Here is a 14,636-nt window from a genome sequence, read left to right as displayed (position 1 = left end):
GGGCTACAGGGCTGGTGGTGTCTCTGGATTCTGAGAATACCTTTAGTCTTGCCCCAGGTACATTCAGGTGTCCTCACACACCCCAGGGCTCACTTGGGAGGTACCTCTGTCCAGTGCTGTAACTCAGGCTGGTGCTGGCAGGGCTGAGCCACACACCCTGCAGGGGCTAAAAGGCACTGCCAGGCAGCTGCTGCCAGGACCAGGGCCTTCTGCGCAGAAGGGAAATGGGTATTTCAGACCCACCTGAAAACCCCTTTCATCACCTACATATTCAGAGGCTGTGTACCCTCTCCCAGCTGTGGTGTGGTTCCAGGGGTGACATCCTCACTGTGGTTCAGTCTAGAGTCTGCTGTGTGAGCGTTGAGGAGGGTCAGGGCAGAGCTGGGAGGCTTAAGAACAAAGATACCAGGGTCCCACAGTTTAGATTCAAATCCTGACTTCCTTTCTTAGCAGGTGGGTGACCTTAGGAAGTCCCTGAACCTCCGTGTGTGCCAGTCCTCATCTGGAAACTGGAGGCCATAAGAGCACCTACCACATGGGTTGTTACCAGATTTAAATGAGGTAACGCCTGTAAATCACTGGGCTTGATGCCTGTTTATGGTGTCTGCTCAAACCATGTTCTCTGTCACTCGATGGCCAGGGAAATTAACTCTTTTCACGGGCATGGTGCCATGTGCATGGAGGTCATTCTCAGGGTTGCTTATCATGTTTCACACGTCAAAGTTTCATTTTATCTTTTATGTCCTGTCTCCCCAAGTGGAATATCATTTCCATGAGGACAGGGATTGGTGACTACTTTGTTCACTGGTGTATCCTCAGTTGTGCCTAGAAGACTATCTGGCGCATAATGAAAGCTTGGTTTGTTGAGTGAAAGACAGAAAAAAAAAAAGGAGAGGGACCGAGAAAGAATGACATAAATCTCCAGAGGAATACGGTTGACAAGGACTATCCAGGGGAAGCCGTTGCAGATCAAAGATCCACCCTGCCTGCTGTGTTTACAAAGTCCACGCTGAAGGATGGCAACCATGGTGGCCTGGGCTGTCTTGGAAGACACGTTGGGTGGACCCGAGGGAGAGAGAGGAGCCGAGATCCAGATATCTGAGAACAGAGCGGCAAGGAAAGCCAGCCACGACCATGGCAGTCCCTCAGTCACACCTGACTAAAGGTCTCACCATTCCTCTTAGCAGCGACTTTGGAAGTGGCACCCAACTCCCACTACTTAGTGTTTATTTTTTGGACATATGATGATGCAAAAGTTCACCGTACACTCAGCTGTATATTGTTCTCACACCAAGCATGGGTTCTGTCATTTCAGGATATTCTTTTAGCTGCCTGTTTAGTTCTTAAAGGCTCATCAGGAAAGGATTCATGGCCAGGTAGGCCCCAAAGGAAAGTGCAAGCAAGGGAGCCGAGTTAGGAGGGGGGCCTCCCCAGAGCTGGCCAAGTCAGCACATGCCACTTCTCACACCTGGCTTCTGCCTCAGCCAATGGCAGGCACTGCTGCCCACGAGGGAGGAGAAGGGATTACAGTCAGCTGAGGGTGTTACCAAACCAAATTTGGGTCCGCCCGCCCACACACAGAAAAGTCATCTACTGACACTAGTGAAGGAAAGTGCAGCTGTTTATTGCAAGGCACTGAACAAGCAGTCCTCAGGCAGCTAGTGCTTAAAAGACCTGAGCTCCCCGATGGCTTTCAGGGAAAAGTTTTTAAAAGCAGGGTGAGGAAGGGCAGGTTGTGGAGTGTGTGATCAGCTTGTGGACATTCTTCTGATTGATTGGTGGTGAGGTAATCGGGCGTCAACATCATCAATCTTCTGGTTCCCACCAGTCTAGGGTCTCCGTGCTTGTGGGCAGCATACAGTTGACTTCTTCCACCTGGTGGGAGTTTCGGTTTCTGCAAAGTGGCTCAAAGGATATGGCTCAGAATATTATCTACAGCCCCTGACTAACTAAACTAAAATCCCTTGCCTTTGTTTAATGACCTATTATTATTTTGTCTTGACTATTTTCCTTTCTGCATTTTCTCACTTCTCTGATTAAATTTATTCTTTGGAACTCGGAGAAGGCCTAGGAGGCTAAAGTTTTTCTTTAGGCAGGTAGAAGACACAGAGTAGGGGGTCTGCCCCCGGAAGGCCCCATAGGGTCCTGCTCGGTTACAAGGGAGTCCCTCTTTTACCTGGACTTGGTCTAGAAGGTGCTAATTGTCAGCATACTTACCTTGTGGTAAATAGCCTGCCCTGAGGTCCCCACAGGCTTGTGAGATGACATGAACTAATTTTCAGTTTGAAAAGATGTCCTTGCAGCCCAGGTGGCCAGGCTGAGACCTAGGAGAAGAGTCAAAGGAAGATGCTGAGAAGGGGGTTGGGGGTCTGGCAGGGACAGGAAGGGAAAGGACAGGGATCCCACTCACGCTGTAGGTGGGAAGATACTTGGGGGAAGAACGAACCACAGGCTCTGCAGGGCCCAGCGGTCCCCGCCCCCCTCCCAGGGGAAGGCCCAGGGTCACTAGGAACCATCTGAGGAGAGCTCTTTGGGCTGGGAGGGTCCAAATGCCTGCACCACTGGAGGAACCAGACCTCATCACGGTCGTGGTTTGCACTTTCCTGGGTACTGACAAGGCTGGCATCTCCATATTTACTTAGCCCTGTGTGTTTCCTCTTCTGTAAGATGCCTGTCATTTTTGCCTGTTTATCTACTGAACTGTTTGGTCCCTTTCCTCCTTCCACTCCACAAAGAGTGCCTGACTCTCGATAGTCTTGATTCAAATCCTCGGTCCCTTATGTGTTACGCATATCTTTTCCTGGTTTGTGGCTTATCTTTTGAGTATCTTTAAGTACCTGAAATGAACTAAGGTCCTCAAATTTAATGTGGTTGAAATAATCTTCAGTTGAATGGTTTGTGACTGTGCATATGTGTGTGTCTTGGTTAAGAAATTCTTTTCTACCCCATGATATCCACTTCCATTCTCCTCGGGTCAGATATGGCACCCACAGGATGCTACCACTATTTAGGGACCCGTGCCCCTGCCTTGAAACCAGGAAGACCACCATGTCAGGGCCCTGTGCAACCTTAATGGTGCCATTGCTGTCAACCTGCACAGTGGTGGGCACCAGGCACAAACTACTGCTTCTGTGCCACCCCTACCCCTGTTCTGGGTCAGCACAAAAGGTGCCAGTGAGCACATCCAACTGGGGGTACTCAAAATACCATGACCAGCACAGAGCTGTCTGCTCACCACATGCCAGGATCTGCCAGGGGCCATCTCCCAGCTAGTGACAAAATCCTCCTGTCAGGGCCACAAAGCAGTGCTTTGTGACACCGTGGTAGTCTGCGTCCTCCCAGGGCAGGGCTCCAAGCCGAGCTGGTCAGCCCAGGCCACCGTGGACAATGGAGCCACAGTCGGGTCTGGGCGAGCAGTGGAAGTCAGGGTGGGGAATGGCCCCATGAAGCAAACTCTGGCAGCGCCCAGGCCCACACACGCCTCCTGAGGTGGGTGGTGGGGCAGCGTGTAACTCAGTAGTCACCTGGGCAACTTGACCCTGGCCAGCACCCAGGCAGGCTCCACAGACACTGCCAGGGCCTGATTTTCCTGTTCTCAGTCTCCCACGTCGTCAGCCAGGAGGCCCTTGATAAATATTCAGTCACCCTGGCCCCCAGAGGACATGCTTAGGCAGTGAAGTGGAAAAAAGCTGATAGGAACCCTTGAGAGGAATCCCAGTCCCTAGCTCTCCTTTCTGCTCACAGTTTCGTTTGAAAGCATCCCAGGGGAACCACCCACCTGCAGGTCTAACCACCTGAGGTCGATCCTTGGGTTTTCTGAGCCTTTCTCTCAGTCAAGGAGGAGGAGGAAGCTGGGCTCCGAGAAGAGACTCTGGTAAATGTGGTATTTAAATTGGTGTTTTAAAATACCAATAGCAAATACAAATAGCTTCAGGGGATTTTTTTAAAAAAAAAAACAAGATGCTGAATTTAAAATTTGCATCTTCCCGGTCAGAGGAGCGAGCCTCGGTCTCTGTCTGTGGTTCCACTTGAGTGGTCCCACAGCTCGAGTCTCACTTCTGCCTCCACCGTCCACCTGCCGCCCCTCACAGCTTCCCGCCCGGGTGTCCATCCCCTGGCCACCCCTCTCCGCCCTCCCTGGTTATCAGATTTCTCCACACCCAGTCTCCCCATTTGCCACAGACCGTGGTTTCAGCCACTTTGAGTATAAAGATTCCCATTTAGTTCAAATTATTTGACAGACACTCCTCCCCATATTAGGCTTTTATTAGACTACTTATATATTAGACTTATAAGATATATATATAGAGAGAGAGAGAGAAAGCATCTAGTAGGTGAGAAACTCTCTATGATCAAAGTAACTGAATTCAGTAACCACATTAAGTGATATATTATTTATCCAAAGAACATCTAGGCACCTTTGAAAACCAGCAGTGCACAGATGTGCAAGGCTTGCTGTTCAGTGGGAAGGCAGTGGAGAGTCTGTGTGTGAGCTTGCAGGCCCCTCAATAAAACTCTGATTTCTTGAAGGGGCCCCAGTGTCTTCAGGCCTGGAGCTTCAGGGCATCCTCTGGGTTCTTCCACCAAGAGAAAACAGGGCTTGCAGACTCAGGTCTGGATCCAGGGCACCTAGTAAAATGTGGATTTAGCCCAGGATGCCTGCTGCTGAGCAAATTCTCTTCATATCTGACCTTGGAAGGAAGATTGCTTGGAGTCAGGGGTTCTTTGCCCTTTTGGGGTCATAGATCCCTTGGAGTGAGTCTTTGGAGGTTTCCTCTGAAAAGTGCATTTTGCAGTTCAAAGGATTCTGGGAATCCTAGAGCCCCTCCAAATCATCATGGACCCTAGGTGGCAATTAACTAGATTGGGAGATCTCAAAAGTTCTTCCATTTCTAAGAATCTTTTATGATTTACTTAGTGCCTGCTGGACTTTGATTCCCTGGCAGAACTTTTAGTGGAGGTGTCTGCCTTGTCCTCTACTACCAACCAGCATGTGTGGTCAGTGGTAACTATGAAGAGGGACATGGTGCCACCTGCTGTGTCCATCCTGAAATTGCACATTCTTTGGGGCCAAGCTCAAGCCCACCCTCCACCTCTCTGATCTCATTTCCAGCCACACTGGGCTCATTATATTCTGGCCTCAGGGCCTTTGCATTGAGTGTTCCCACTGCCTGGAGGTCTGGTTTTGAAGCTATTTATGCACATGTGATTTTTACTGTCATATAATGAATCAAGAAAAAAAAGCAAATTTGTATGAAGATGCTTTTATTCTGATTTGACTTCAAAATAAGAAAATGTCACATGAGCACCTTAAATAAGTTTTTAAAATTTTAAAGGGGCTTTGGGGAAAGGTTAATGAAGATTACAGAGGGTATATTGGTCAGCTTTCATTAAGTTTTACTGCAATAACAAACAACCTCAAAATGTCAGTGGCTAGCAACCAAAAAAGTATTTACGCTGAAGTTACTTGTTTGCTTGGGGCTTTGCTGCATGAGGCTTCCTCATTGCAGAAGGGAGGAGCTAATGAACTGCTGGGCAGTCTCTCACTCCCCGCCCCCTTCAGGGAGAAAGTGACACTGAACAAAGGAGTCAGGAACCCTTCTCTTCCCCCACAGGAACAGCCTTTGTCTGGTATGATGAAAAGAAGGTTAAGAAATGTGGAGTAGGAACTTCTCCAGCTATAGGGGTACTAGGCTCTGCCTCCCCAGAGCAGGACTGCAGCTGTCACTGTCCCAAATCAGGAATAGGCTGGAGACACAGGGGAGGGGTGGGAGGCCTGGGCACAGGAGCTCTTCTCCTGCCCCCAACCAACATACCTGGACCCAGAAGTTCCCAAGATTGCACAACTCCCAAACCTTTCTGCTCCATCTGCCACAATAGGAGTAAGAGAGCTTTTGGGCTCTATTAAGAGGACTTTGGGCAAAGGCAAAGAGAAGGAAGAAGAATCATAGGCAGGAGAGGCCAGAAGGAAAGAGTGGAAAGGTGGGGGGGGGTTGGGGGTGTACATGGCAGACCTATTGGTATGGCAGCTCACTCTGAGACCACCCCTCCTCCACCGGCTTCTTCAGCTTAGGACAAGCCAGGCCAGCACAGCCAGCCCGAGCAGCTCTGTCCTTCAAGGAAGCATCATTAGCCCACAATTAATCCTAACTTCATCCCAGCCCTTCACCTGAGCCTCTTCTCACAGCATAATGGACACCAGAACGGCCCACATGGAGCACTGATGGGTGATTTGTTTCCTTCCCTTGAAAGATCTCTTTTCTCAGCCACAGGAAAACAAGTTTCAGAGTGGATGGGGAAGGAAGGGGGTGGGGTTCAGATATGGAAAGAATAAGGAGGGAACAGATGGTGCCTGCTAAAGCGACCAGATTTTTTCCCCCAGTTAATCTGGGAATGACCTAATTTACATAGTATTTGCATAAATTTCCATTTCAAATTATAGCTGTCCTAACTTCACATATTAAAGGAGAAAATAAATGAGATCAGGCAATCTACTGCCATTGAACTCAAGCTGACTTCTGTGAAATGCAGGTCAAGCTTTCAAACCCTGGCAGATGAGAGGAAGTTTGCCACTGTCCATTAGCAGAAGGTTGGGTTGGGGGAGAGTGGGGGAGCAGCTGGAGAAAGACTCTCTCCACCTCTCAAATTAGACAAAGTTACCAAGGTCGGGGTTGGGTCAGAGATGTGGGGAGATGAGGAAATTCAGTCTGTCTTTGCTCTGCTCCTCCTTTCACTGCACCAAAATTAGGAATGGAGCAGAAAAAAGTGGGACTCTGTCCCTGATGTCAAGCCCAGCAGACTGGACTTATGAGGAGAGTGGTCGTTGTTTCTGCCCCTCGCCGACATCTGTCTGGCTACTTTGCTCTCCATCCATTTATTCTCAACCACCACCAAATCCCAGATCCCAACTCATATCCTCCTGGACACACTAGCTTCCCTGAGTACACAGGAAGACACACACACACACACACACACACACACACATACACACACACCCCCCCTGGAGAGGGCAGGTACCACCAGCCTGGCCCACCCAGTCCCATGGCAAAAGGAACTGTGGAACTGTGGAAATCTAGAATATGTCAGTCACTTCAACACATCAAGTTTGACCCAGATGGGAGGGGACTCTCAGGTTGACTCTGTCCACTAAATATCCAGACCCCCATCTCCTTGATTTGGGACTAAATCAGACTGGGGAATTTGCAGGGCAGATGGATGGGCAGAAAGCCACAGCTGGAGGCTAGGATGGCATCATGCCCTGTGGGACGTTCTGACTGCTGTAGAAGATACTCCCACCAAGATGAGGGCAGGCCAGCTAGTGGCCAAAGTGAAGGCTGATGGTCCCAGTGTTCACTGACAATTTCCCAGTGCCGGACTCTGCATCTTCAGGGACTGTGTCTCCCTCCCTCCCTCCCCTCACTGATGCCTCTGCACATAGCCTCCCTGTCCATTTCCACCCCCTTCAGCCCAGAGAACAGGTAAAGCAGAAGCCTTGATCTCTACCTTCATGCTCCCCTGCAACAGTTTTGAGTGACAGTCTCAAGGCCTCCCTGCCCTGAAGTTAAAGCCAGAGAGGTTCCCTGTCCCCCTCACCCCAGCTTCCTCCAGACAAGAGCACAGAACAGCCTGGCTGTCTGGGGAGGCAGGGAGTTTGAGGAGAGGAGGGGTTAAAAAAAAGAAAAGAGGGGGTTGGGAGGACGTTCATTAATATTTCCAAAAAGTTGGCTTTGCCACATACTTTGTCGGGAAGGTATGACCCAGAGGCAATAAAAGCCCAAAGGGAAATAGAAAAAGACCAGAGAAAAGTGTTGCTAGCAAGACGAGAGGGAAGAGAAAAGTCTAGTGGAGAAGTCTGAGGCCAGTGCTGGCTGATTTTTCAAAGGCTAAACTTCTGGAGCCCCAGCACCTGCCCCCTGGGCCTGGCCACGTGGTGCCTAAGAGCGGCTGGGGGCTCTGAGCAACTGCTGGACCACTGCCCACCCAGCTGGTGAGTTACGGGATTAAGAAGATTCTCTGGCCAGCCAAGGAGAGGCTCGGAGAAAGCAAAGCTCCTTTAAACACCCCACATCAGCAAAACTGCTTCTTTGTTTCTTTGATGGTCATCCTATCCCTAGCATAAGAAATAACATCTTTAAGTCAGGGGTCAGGGTCACGTAGTAAATATTCTAGGCTTTGCAGTCCACGCCAAAGCCTGCCACTGTAGCCGAAAAGCTGCCACAGATGATATGCAAACCAACAAGTGTGGCCAAGATCCAACACATACAGACACTGAGATTTTGAAATTCATGTAATTTTCATGTGTTGGGAAATTTTTCTTTTAATTTTTTTTTTCCATTTGAAATGATTCTTAGCTCTCGGGCCTACCAAAACAAGCAGAGGGTTGAATCTGGTTGGCAGGCCACACTTTGCTTTAAGCAAACCCCAAAGCAGAAGGTTGGGTCCTCACAAATGCAAATAGAGAATAGATTGATTTGATTTCTAGAAGAATCTAAGTAGAAGATTCCTTGAATGCATTTAAAATGAGATTGGATTGTAACTTCTTCCTGACACAAAGTGTTACCTTCCTTGCCCTACTTTGGTGTTTTTTTTCAGACTGGTATTTGCCATCCTTTAGTGGGCTGCAAAATTCATAACCAGCATTTTGGATGGGATAGAATAGGATAAAAAATATATCAGAGTTCATTATACATAGTAAAGTTTGTTAACATCTTATAACATTTTGCAGCTGTATGTATATTCATATGCATATACTTATATACATATGTGTGTACTGGATTGTAATGTTAGAGATATTTCTTAAAGTGGATCATGGTCAAAGAGTTGAGAGCCTGCCTTGATGACTATTGGGGAAAAGAGGGGTCGAATTTCTAGCCCTCCTGACTTGGCCTCCAAGTCTGACACTTCTCTCTCCCCCTCTGTGCCCCTGTGGGTTTCTTTGCTGGTTAGCCCTGAGGACTGCCGGTCAGGTGTTCTCAGTGTGATGCTCTGACACACAGGGTACCAGAGATAATGAAGGCACGAGCCATACCTCCTTGTCAGTTCCACACCCCACCATGCCCTCTGCTTGTTCATCCAGCACCTTGGAGACACTAGCTGGTGTGTAAGAGAAGCTCGGCAGACGTATGATGAGTGAACGAGTGATTGAGGTCAGAACAGCCAGGTTGTGGGTACGAGGGCTCTGTAGGGCTCTGGGATGGGAGGGAGCACAGTGCAATTGCGGAACCGAAAGAAATTCAGTGAAAGTGACCTCAGTGGCTGTTCTCCCAGCCACCGCACCCACCCCAGCTGACACATACTGCTCATCAGGGCCTGGTAGGTTTTTGGGCAGAGCACTCCTCCTCCCCTTTGTCAGGGAGCAAAGGTGCTTATTTCCCCAGGAACACAAGCTTACCTGGGCCTGAGGACAGGGCCATCCACCTAAGTAAGAAATGCCAGTGTTGCAAAGGCTTCAGAAAGATCCCAGTAACCGAGCAGTCTTGTCCATTAACGGGAGACTTTGAGAGTCATAAAGCAGGCAGTGATGGGCTGGGTGTCGAGGTCACATGCAGAGGGGGCTCTTAGAAGGGACAGAAGAGGAGGACTGCCCCCAGGGCATCAGCAGAAGCAGCCACAGCCCGTTTCCTTGTTGCACTTAGAGTTCTCCCCAGAGCTCCATCCAGACCCCTGCCCTTCCCCTGGGTTTGTGCCTCCAAGCTTGGTGGCGACGTTAAAAGTGCTGCTCATTGTCACTGGGCCTTTGTGGTTTTAAGGGTGATGGCCAGAGGCAGCTCTGGGGAGTGACTGGATACCTCGTCCAGGTGTCCTGCCACATGGGTCCCTTCTGGGTTCTCCCCTCAAAAACCTGGTTTGAGGCAATTCCATAATATCACACAGCACAGGTTAAGGAAGACAGTTGTGGCGAGGAGGGGATTCATAAGGCCACAGGAGAGCCCCAAGAGACTGGCAGCCACGTGTCCCCCATCATTCCTGGGATCAGGGTGAGTGGGCCCCCAGGGTAGGTTTTCATCCAAGTGGAGGACCCTTCCCTGAGTCTCTATTGGGCATGGGCTATTGGGCATCAGGCATTACCCGGGCTGTTGCGTTGCTCCCTGGGCACCAATGAGGGGTGGAGGGGGAGCCTCAGCCTGCAGGAATAGCTTGGATGCAGCCCTTCCTGCTAGGACAAGGGGCCTGGTCTCAGCTAGCTGACCATCTCAGCAATGCAGAGAGAGCTTTCAGGGGCTCATTCAGATGCTCTGCCCTTTGGCCTGCAACTGCAGGGGGCTGAGGGGGGCTGCATGTTCATCAGCACAGCCCACTGAACCCCAGCTGATGTCTGAGACCCTCCATGTGCAAGGAGAGTCTTTTGCATGTACATTAATAGCCTTAGTCATAACCGTGTAATTCGCATTGAGAGCTGGACCCTGTGACTGGCCCCAGTGACAGCCTTGGCATGTGAATTTGCAGTGGACCGGAGAAGGCAGGGCCGGAGACAGGGCAGACTTTTCCTTTCTGCTCTCAGAAGCAGAGGTTTGGTTTCAGTGTTTTGTACTGCGTTGTTTCATCATTTTATTTTCTTGAGGCGAAACCAACATCTGGTGTGCAGATCTTCATACATTTGAAATGCCTCTCCAAGCCTCTGCACTGTTGTAACCCCATGCCTCTCCTTGCCTTCCCAGCATTTTCATTTGAATATGAACTTAATGGATGCTAAATAAGTTAGCAAAGTTGCTGCTTGTCGTGCAGTTGAGCAGATGTGTTTCTGAGGAAATGTGCCCATGTGGGCAACCTCACCCTCTCCACCCAGACAGACCACAGGGGCGGCTAGCCTCACCCGGCTCTGGGGGAATTGAAAGTGTAAAGGCCACCCAGCCCCCTCCATAAAGTTTCCTCCTCCCTCCCTTCCCCCTCCTTCTTCACTTGTGCTGAAAACTCTAGGGTCCTTCAGTGAGGAAGGGGTAGCCTCTGACCTCGGGTGGCACCACCAAGTCCAGTGCTGGGAAAACAGTCTGTGCTCAGCAACTTTGACGGATTAAAGCTGGGAATCAACCTTTCAAGTTGCATACTAAATTCCAGCACTTGAGGGGATTCTGGGGAAAGCAGGGCAGGCCAAGGAATGCTCCCTGAGCTGGGGTTGACTCATCCTCATATTGAAGAACTCTTGCCTGAGGCCTGAGAGTCCCAGTCTGGACTTGCAGACTCACAGAGGTTCCTTAGGGCAGACACCCAGGCTGGCTCTGTCCCCTCTGCCCCCAACCCCACCCCAAGGACTATTGCTAAAACTGACTGCACTGGTGATGGAGACACAGGGTCAGGTACAAAGCAGACTAGATCTAGGCCTGGGCTTTCAGGGCGACTGTCTTCCCAACCAAGCGAGGGCTCCCAGGCCTCAGGTGCAGTGTGGTATGGGAGGAGGACCGATGCCTCGTCACCACATCTGGCCCTGCTCCTCACTAGCTCAATCACCCAGTCCTCTCTGGACTTTCCTCTCGTTATGTGCATAGCATAGGGGTTGAAGCAGCTGACCTCAAAGCTATTTGCAGATATAAAACTCCATGGGGAGTTTTCTCTCTTCCAAACTCTGCCCAACCCACTGGATTGTTCGGAGATTGACACGAGATGCAGCGTGAAAGCCCCTGCAAACTGAAAAGCTCTGTGCACACCAGCCCTTCTAGTGACAATGAGTCTGTGGGCCCTGGAGCTGCCTGGGCCGTCCATCGCCTCCCAGATACAGTTCTTAATGGATTTGCCAGCCTCTTAGATCAGCGATTTAACAAAAGCCTGGCTGAGCCTAGATTAGGTTTCTCGGAGGCTGGGCTTGGGGGCCCATCCGGTTAAGCCACTTTCTCAGATCCATGTGACGTTCATAGACCAGGTAGCTGGCAAAGGTGTGGGCTCCTCCCTTCTGCCCATCCCCTGCACCGATGTTCTGGGCCCTGCGACATCTAGCAGCAGTATGCCCTGAAAGAAAACCCCAACTGCAGAGTGGTGGGGTGAGGCCCCAGTCCAGACTTGCAGGTTCCAAGTCAGCTGTTGCCTTGGCCATCTTCTCGGGAACCAGTGATTGCCCCCCGGGAGGCAGGAGGAACAGCTGGGAGGCGTACCCATAGTCCCCGCTATGATGTCTCTGTCACTTACACCTGAAAGGGCTCCAAAGTGTGGGCAGCCCTGGCAGGTCTCTGGGGAAAAGTTCCAATGGCTCCCCGGGAAATCCTGCCTGGCTGGGAAAAACAGTGAATGTTTACTGCTACCATGTACACGATCTCATGTGACATACACACTTCACTTATGTCGTCACCACCCCCATTTTACATGGTAAGAAATGAAGCACAAAGACAGTCAGTCACTTACTCAAGGTCACAAAGAGGCAATATTTCACCCCAAGTGCATCTGCTATCAGGGTCCAGGCCCTTAACACTAAGCCGTGTCTGCTCCAGAGTCGGAACAGGTCACCTTAGTTTTTTCACGTGGGCTAGAGACCATTTTTGTCTTGAGACCCTGTTTGGCAGCAGAAGTCAAAAGAGTCACCAGTTGGTAAGTTAAATAACTGAACAAAGACCCCAACAGCTTTGTAGAAATGGGCTGCTGAGGTTTGAGAAGTTATATCTTTAGGATTCTAGGCACCTTCAAATACAAAAGGGAATCAGACTTTAGTGACGGCATCTGGGCCTCAAAGGAGTCAGTCCAGATGGAAAGGACATGTCCCCAGTTTAATACCCTGGCCCAGGGAAGTGTGGGTATAGCTCAGTCATAGAGCACATGCTTAGTATGCATGCGGTCCTGGGTTTAATCTCCAGTACTTCCATCAAAAAAAAAAAAAAGAATTTAATACCCTGGCCCAACAAGGGTCAACACCAGGCCAGGGGAAACTCCAATAGAAATGGGGGCTTCTGGTACAGCCTACCTTCCTCATCAGATTCCTTCCCTCTCCAACCCTAGTGATTATGGTTATTTGGCTAAGAAGGAAGACAATCTAGTGCCTTTTAATTTATTGAAAAATCACACACTGAGTTAATGGTAGAGATTCCAATGCTCCATGTATGTGGCTGGTCTGAGACAGGCCTCCCAGGTATGAACTTCTTGTTATTTTGAAAGCACTTAAAAATTCTTATCAGGCTGAGGGGAAGTTGAGAACGCTTATGTTTGTAAATGCACAGTGAGGGTGGCAACTGGATGCTCTGTGTCAGAGAAAAGGGGTGTTTAAATACAGGCTGTCTCCTCAGAGTCCCTTAGCATAAACTCAAGTCAGCCTTTTGGCTTATAAAAAAATAAAAACTGGTGGGGAGGGTGTAGCTCAGTGGTAGAGCATGTGCTTAGCATGCACGAGGTCCTGGGTTCAATCCCCTGTATCTCCATTAAAAATAAATAAACAAACCTAATTTCTACCCCTGGGAGGTGGGTTTTTTTTAATTTTAATTAAAAAAAAAAGAAAAGAAAAACTAACTTTCACAGAGACAGCCAGTAAGTGTGATACAGGAAGAATAGAGGTGTTGAACGTGGAAGCCAGTTTTTCACAATTATTATCAGTATCCATATCCCTATCAGCATCAAGATTTTATTCTATTATTTATAGGACAGGAGAAGGTACCAGACACACTGATCATGGAAGCTATCAAACACACCATTCCTGGCTAAGAAAACTGCTCCAGTCATAGCCCCCACAGAGAGAAATGGGCTCCAAGCTCTTGCTCACCCAGACTTGACTGTATTTTGAGCATGTGACCTGCACACCCTCCTTTGGCCATGTGTGATCAGACAGAGGCGGATGCCTTGCCCAGGACCTCCATACATGAACTAACCGGCTGGTATTGTCTGGTGGGGTCTGGCTCAATCCCCTGCCCAAATGGGATCAATCAAATTAGATCTTCCTTTGGGAATTGATTTCGGAAATAAAGAGAAAGTGAGCCAGCTGGTAGCAGGACAAGAATCATGAAGATACAGGTAGAAGAGGGGCGTGAAGACTGTAGTCACTGAATCACACTGACGCCAGAGCTCCAGGACCAGTGGTTCCGAACCCAAAGCCTCTGCACATAGGCTGGCAGCTACCCTCACAGGTGGGTACCATATTGTGCTCAAGGTGGAGGACGTACCTTTTGTTGTAAGTGAGGATATATGTTGTTACAACAGTGTTCCTCAGACAGAATGTTGAGAGGAATGCTTCCTGTAGAAGGGGAGAATCCCAGACGGGCACATTGGACAGAAAAGGTATACGGTAATGACAAACCTAGGTAAAGGAACCATATATTTCCCAGGATATGTGAAAACTAGGTCTTGTGAGTACAGAGGAGATTACAGTTGGAGCTGTAACAGTTATCCTCAAATGAAAACACAGGCTTGAAGAATAATCACATGAATGGAATGATAAGTGGGCATGTAATTTAATCCCTTTGAAGCCTTGCCAAAAATTCTAGTATCTGAACATGCACCATGGTATTATTAGTTAGGACCCTTTTGGTTTTAAGTGACAGAGACTGGCCTCAAATTAACATACGAAAGAATTGGATGGCTCACATAATTCAAAAGTCTAAGGTTGGAACTGACTTCAGTCCTGGCTGGATCCAAATGTGCAGTATCATCAGGAAGGAGTACCTCTCTGTCTTTCACTCTTGCTTTCCTCCAGGCGGTTTTATTCTTTGTTTGGCAGCAATTCCCACACT

The 14,636-nt window shown here is 49.2% G+C and overlaps 1 long non-coding RNA gene across 2 annotated transcripts; it reads right to left on the bottom strand.

Annotated features, from left to right (window-relative positions):
• Positions 1 to 1,638: 1,638 nt before the first annotated feature.
• Positions 1,639 to 3,370, bottom strand: LOC140697586 (uncharacterized). Of its 2 annotated transcripts, none has more exons than XR_012074738.1 (3): positions 3,236 to 3,370; positions 2,218 to 2,324; positions 1,639 to 1,894 (listed from the first exon to the last, which is right to left on the bottom strand). It is a non-coding gene; the product is annotated as an uncharacterized lncRNA (long non-coding RNA). The 2 variants fall into 2 exon arrangements; XR_012074737.1 differs by having other exon boundaries at positions 1,639 to 1,875.
• Between the last annotated feature and the right edge of the window lie 11,266 nt (positions 3,371 to 14,636).

The sequence above is a fragment of the Vicugna pacos genome, chromosome 7 (assembly GCF_048564905.1).
Source record: "Vicugna pacos chromosome 7, VicPac4, whole genome shotgun sequence".
In the NCBI taxonomy this organism is placed as follows: Eukaryota; Metazoa; Chordata; class Mammalia; order Artiodactyla; family Camelidae; genus Vicugna; species Vicugna pacos.
Note: the sequence above shows the minus strand (reverse complement) of the source record. Positions and strands in the feature narration are given on the sequence as shown.